At 42.3% G+C, this 6593-nt stretch overlaps 1 long non-coding RNA gene across 1 annotated transcript; it reads right to left on the reverse strand.

Moving 5' to 3' along the window:
• Positions 1–3884: 3884 nt before the first annotated feature.
• On the reverse strand, positions 3885–6220 carry LOC110292129. Its single transcript, XR_002377663.1, has 3 exons — positions 5884–6220; positions 5397–5515; positions 3885–4125 (listed from the first exon to the last, which is right to left on the reverse strand). It is a non-coding gene; the product is annotated as an uncharacterized LOC110292129 (long non-coding RNA).
• Between the last annotated feature and the right edge of the window lie 373 nt (positions 6221–6593).

Raw genomic sequence — 6593 nt, forward strand, 5'->3', positions numbered from 1 at the left:
CTTTGGGGCCATTCCTTTTGAAATCATCACAGTATTCAACCTTGCAAAAGACTGATGCTTACTCTGTAATCCTGGGAACATAATTCAAATCCAGGTCATTGGACACTGCTAACACAGATCTGGGTAGGATTATAGTTTTTTTATTTCTCAGCATAGTACATTCAAACATTTTAGTAATGTACCCATTTAAAAATGTCTGAATTTTCAAAGCTGCTGATATTCTGGGGTTGCTGCTCTCATGATGAGAAAATGAAAGTATATATTTAGGCATGAGATTCTTTACCTAAAAGATGTCATAGAGAAAGGTGTTTACAGAAAGTGTTAATTTCTGTAGCTTCTACATAATGATAGCAAGTGACCAGAACAGTTAGATCAAGGTAGCATAATTCAGTAACTAAAAAAAAAAAAAATTTAAACATGAAATTGCAAACCATTTAATAAACTGAAAATAAGGTTACCATGTATGAAAACAGACTACAGGGACAGTCATAGTCAAAAGTCAACCATAGCCTTCATGTTTACAGCTAAAAATTAGAGTGAATGAAAAACAGGCAATTAAATATCTAACCAAGGAATGTAGAAAATGAGATGCAAAATAAAACTAAGCAGAAAAGACAAGCAGAAAAACAAAACCAGAAAATATACAAGGGGTTAAAAAGCTAATTAGAAAACCAACAAAATTATAAATTTCATAGGTATAGGTAAAAGGAACCAGTAGAACCCTCTAGAAAACTTGCTGGACAACACTCAGAGAGACAGAGACAGAGAGACAGAGACAGACACACACACACTCAGAGAGAAAGCATTAGATTCCTGGCATCTGAAAAGTTTGTAAATTGCCTGTCCTTTACCACTCTTGGTCACTGAACAAATCCTGTGTGCCACACATTTGTGTTTCTAGTTTTTCTAATGATCAAACTGTCGATCCAAAAACCTAGTTTACTTTTTGATGACATAGAACCAGTGAGTAGGAACGTCATTTTTTGAAGTCTTATCTCCTAATTTTGTCGACTATCCCCTCATTAATCTCATAACATCTTTTGGGGATGAGCGTAAAAGAGGAAAAATAAAGAGGTGATATTCCCATGCTGATCTGTGAGAGGTTATAACTAATTGCCACAACCAGATGACTTACAAGGAATCTGTTCTCCTGTTCTAAAAGTCCGGAGTCAAATGCTAAGCAGCTACATGGTCTCTGAAGACTGAAGGGAGAAGGCTTGGGGTGGGGGGTGGACGGGGGTTGTCAGTCCTCATCATTACATAGTATCTTCATACTATGAAGTAGGTAATTCATCCTCATTTTCAGTTTGACTGAATTTGGAATCACGGTGAAAACACAGCTATGGGCTGCCTGGGAGTGTTTGCTGAGAGGTGTGGCTGAGGAAGGAAGACCCAACCAGCCATGGTAGCATCCTATGGTCCTGGACTGAGAAAAAGCAGAAAAGAACTAAGTACAAGCCCTGGTTACTCTGCCTTCTTGCTGCAGAAGGCGAGACTAGACAGTGCACATTCTCAGTGGTGTGACATTTCCACCTTGATGGACATATGTCTTCTTAAACTGACCCAAAGGAAGTCTTTCTTTCTTAAATTGTGATTGACAGGTATTTCGTCCCAGAGATGGGAGAGGTCACTTAAGATACTCCCGGTGTCTCATGTTGTCTTCCCGCTCTGTATTTGCCTCCTCTGCTTTCTCCCCTTGCAAGATGGATCACTGGAGAATCTTAACTTTCAGTTACATCTGGAATAACTATTTATGTAATATTGTACTATATATTTATAATACAACTCAACTAGGGGTTTCTATGCCACTTTAGACCATTCAGTTCCCAGATAAAAGACACACAAGTTTTATATTTATTATAAGCCTTAGTCAGCACTGGAGCTAGGCAGATATCTACACTCTATGCTATTATGTTTACTTCCCTGCCCATAACCCCAAGTTATAACTTGCCATGTTCCATCTGGGCTGCTCTCGACTCCAATTGGCCAGCCCTCATGTCCATGTATTCATGACTCACCTACCCTATGGTGTCTTCTCTTCTCTCCACATTCTCTCTCTTTTCTCCTCTTTGTGGCTTCTCCTCAGACTCCAAGCCCAGGCCCTGAAACCCCACCTATCTCCCTTCGGCTCAGCTATAGGCTGTTGGCACCTTCATTTAACCAATAGTTTTAAATTAAGGAGGAAGGTCCCATAGTATTACTTGGTATTTGTGCAGATTTTCTCATCCCTGAAGCAACAATGGTCAGTATTTAGCATTACAATACATAGCAACAGACCAAACCTCAACAATGTAGTACTATATCCTGAGCTTCCAGGTAGATATACATTTTAGAGAGCTACGGCTTAACCGCAAGTTAAATGAAAATAAACATCTTTACTTCTTGTGGTTTCAGTGATCTTCTGATCTTCATTCTGCATCCGTCTAGTGAATCTGTGTTTAGTGCTTAAAGTGGCCACCACAACACACACACACACACACACACACACACACACACACACACACACACACACACACATGAGACCACTGTTGATATAATTAGGAGTTTATTCAAGAAGCACAAGGCAGGGGTCGGGAATGAGACTAGTTCTACACTACTGTTCCAATCAGGCACTTTACAAGGAAGGTAGAGTGGAGCAGAAGACAGTGACCAATATCCCCAAATTTTATTACCCTAATTACAACGCAAGAAACTCTTAGAAAATCTGAGGAGGATAAGAAGAAAGGTATGTAAACGTTCTTCAATACTTGAAGGGCAACCAGCTATATGAGTCTGGGTTTGGCTGTGTCGCTAGTTAGAACACAACCAATTGGTGGAAGCTATGAATACTTTGTATGTTTGTATTGGGGTGGCGTGGGGTGTGCTATTCGTTTAAGCCAGCTCCTTGCACATGCTAGGCAAGCACTGTACCATCGAGCTCCATTTGCAGGTCCAGAGGATTCTAGTTCAACTATGTTAGTGGAAGATCCTTAGTAACTAGGAATGTCTAAAGGAATTAATAGAATTGGATTAGGTGGCCCTGGTACCTACATATGTGCAATTATTGTTTAAAATGCCACAGGTACTAGAGGCCTGGCAAGGTAGGCTGCTGCTGAATTTTATTACTTGCTGACCATACCAAACTAAGACCAGGCAAACTTCTGAGTTAATCACCCTTGCTTATAGAGTTCGAGGTTAAATTTTTAAATTTTTATTTTTTAATTTCTGCATGTGTGTGTATATGTATGTTTTGCCTGCATGAATGAGCACTATATGTGTGTCTGAGGTGCCAGAAGAGGGTATTGAATCCCCTGGAGCTGGTGTTAAGAATGGTTGTGAACCACCATGTGGGTGCTGGGAATTGAACCTAAGTCTTCTACAAGAGTATCCAGTGCACTTAACCACTGAGCCATCTCACCAGCCTCCGATTTACAGATGTTTAAAAAAGGAAGGAAGATATAAAAGTAATTGTGGCAGCAATAGTAACAGTAATGGGAACAGAGGGAGGAGACAAATAACATCTTTAAGGAGAATCCCAGGCCTGGGGATGTAGCTCAGTGGTATAACACTTGACTAGCATGTTCAAGGTCCTGGGTTCAATCACCAATTTGAGCAAACAAATGAACATGGGCCTGGTGGCACACACAAGTATCTTGGTACTTGGGAGTGTGAGACAGTAAGATTGTAGTAAGTTTAGGTCCAGCCAGGGCTACATAATGAGCTTGATACATAGGAAGGTCTTAAGAAACCAAAACTAAATACATAAGTAATTTAAGAGGGAGTAAGGTGCCCCTGACATCCCTCTCAGAAGCTTTTTAGGTGTCTGTCCCACTTAGCACTGTCTTCACAGCACCCAGTGTTGGCACTGGTCAAACACATGAGCTGGTTAATGTCACACATTTTCAAAGACTGTATTAACTTTACTTCATGGAGAAGTAAGATATATGGTGAGTTGCAAACATGTCAGTTAGAAACTGGTCCAGAAATAAGACTGGTTTTGTATGGCTTTACAAAAGTCATTTCCAACTTCCCGTCTTCCGTCTACATCTCTGCAGATGAAAGCAGAACCTTTTTGCAGCGTCCTGTCTTTGCTTCCACTTCTTCTGGGAGCCTTCTTCTCCAAGTGTCTTAGTAGGTGTTCCATTGCTGTGAAGAAACACTATGACTGTGACAACTCTGATAAAATAAAGCATTGAACTGGAGCTTGCGTACAGTTTCAGAGGTTTGGTCCATTGTTATCGTGGCAGGGAATATGATGGTACGTAGGAAGACATGGTGCTGGAGACTAGCTAAGAGTGCTACATCTGGATCCACAGGCAGCAGGAAGAGAGTAGAGAGACACTGTGTCTGGCTTCATCTATTCAAACTTCAAAGCCCACCCCCAGTGACACACTTCTTCAAGAAAGCCTCACCCACTCCAACAAGACCACATGTCCTAATCCCTCTCAAGTAGTGCCACTTTCTGGTGACTAAGCATTGAAATAGATGAGCCTATGGGGGGGGCATTCTAATTCAAACCACCATACCAAGTGTCCCCAGTCTCATAGAAGTTTACAGTAAGACTGCTGAGGCCAAGTAATGTATGGCAGAATTAGATTCTCGGCAAGGAGATCCTGAGAGGCCACTGTGTGAAGTTGTAAAAGTGACACACACTACCCCCCTTGAAGCAAGTGAGGATCTTGGATGTGGTCGATACTCTAATCTCGACAGGATCAACTAAGAGACAAAACTCTAGCCGTGTTTGTGGTGGAATCTAGACTGAGTTAACTAAGGTGGCAGCACTAGTCCCTGCACTCTAGTCCTGGACAAAATACAGAGAAAGTAAGCTGACTACCATCCTTTTCTACCATGATGGACTGTGCCTTTCAACTGTGAGCCAAAAGAAAGCCTTCCTCCTTGAAGTTAGCTTTTGTCAGGCATTCTGTCAGAGCAGTTGGAAAGGCAACATGATGTGCTTGTTAGAAGGGCTTTGCTAACCACAGCAGGAAGTGGAGAAAACCCCAGGAAGCCAACTAGTCACACTGCCTTGTTTCCAGTGCATGTATCCATGACTAGTTAGCATAAAGAAATACAATGGCATGGAGACTCTAGCTTAGGATCTGCCATTCTGTAATAGCTATGGGACCCAAGTCTCTCTGCTTCTTGGAGACTCAGTTATAGTATCTCTAAAATGGGTTATTCGCACTTACTTTGCCTCACTGAAAGATTACCTTGACTGTGGCAATAAGTAAATATATCAGAGAGTAAGACCATTGGAAAATGCTTACATTAAATCTTTTGTGGGTCTTGGTGGACATGAATGAAAAAAGAAATGGTATTGTTATGTCTTGATGGCCAGTATGTTTAAGTCAAAGAAATCCAGACACACTCTAGCTTAGGTTCAGATAGATGGTGAGAGGGGCATGGGTGGATCCAACTTCACAGGCAGCTAGCTCCACATGTCCAACGCTGGGGCCACTGCACCTTTGGGTACCCCTACATATTCTCTATTCAGATTTTTTCTTTGATATTCCTTGTCGTGGTCACTGTTTTATTGCTGTGAAGAGACACCACGACCAAAGAAACTTACAAAAGAAAGCATTTAATTGGGGGCTTGCTTATAGTTTCAGAGGATCTGTCTATGACGTGGTGTGGAGCATGGCGGCTGCCAGGCACACATGGGGCTGGAGCAGAAACTGAGAGATTACATCGTGACAGTCAGGCAGTAGGCAGAGAGAGGGAGACTGGTCTGGTGTAGACTTTTGAAACATCAAAGCCCACCCTTAGGGACATGCTTTCTCTAGCAAGGTCACACCCCTAATCCTTCCTACTCAGTTTTACTAACTGCAGAAACAAACATTTAAATATCCAAGTCTGTGGGGAACATTTTCATTTAAGTCACTATAGTACAGGTGAGCTCCCTACCTATGGCAATCAGTGGGATCAATTGTCAGTGCTCTGGGTTTGCCTCCTGATGCTGTGTGGGCCTTCTTCAAGTCTGTAGGCTGGAGTGTGTGTGGATGGTCGAATAAACACAGCGTAGGTTCCCATTTTCACTGGCTGTGATGAGCCAAGGAAGGGTTTGTTTCCCCCAGATCAGGTAGGAAAGCCCCACACTATAATTGGCCTGGATGGGTCACATGCATGCTTCGGATAAATCTCAGTGACCAAGAGTGGGAATTACCTCTGGCTTGTCTTGGGCCTCATGATTTTCCAGTGTGTCTAAGAGGAGAAGGAAATACACAGAGGGATGGCCATTCCCATTTGTAACCACAACAGAACTTAAACAATAAAAGATCCGAAAGAATCTCGATCCTCAATGTGTTCTAGTTCTGGAGGTACAAGCTTACCTACAGGTGTCTGTTGCATTGGTAGGAAATCTTTGGCCAGGCATAAAGTACAGAAGAGGTCCATTCTGTCAAACTAATTTAGGGGAAAGAGTGAATGAACTTACAGCCATGCCCAGCAACTTCCCAGCACAGCAGAGGACAGACAGACACCGGCACTGCAAAAGCAACTCTGGAGCATCCACTGGCACTGGCACATAAGAGACCCACGTGATGCCTGACAGGAAGAAGTATCACAATGGAATTAAGCCTTCTGGGTGGATGGACTATTGTATATCCAGAGTTGGG

This window comes from Mus caroli, chromosome 4, assembly GCF_900094665.2.
Source record: "Mus caroli chromosome 4, CAROLI_EIJ_v1.1, whole genome shotgun sequence".
Lineage (NCBI taxonomy): Eukaryota > Metazoa > Chordata > Mammalia > Rodentia > Muridae > Mus > Mus caroli.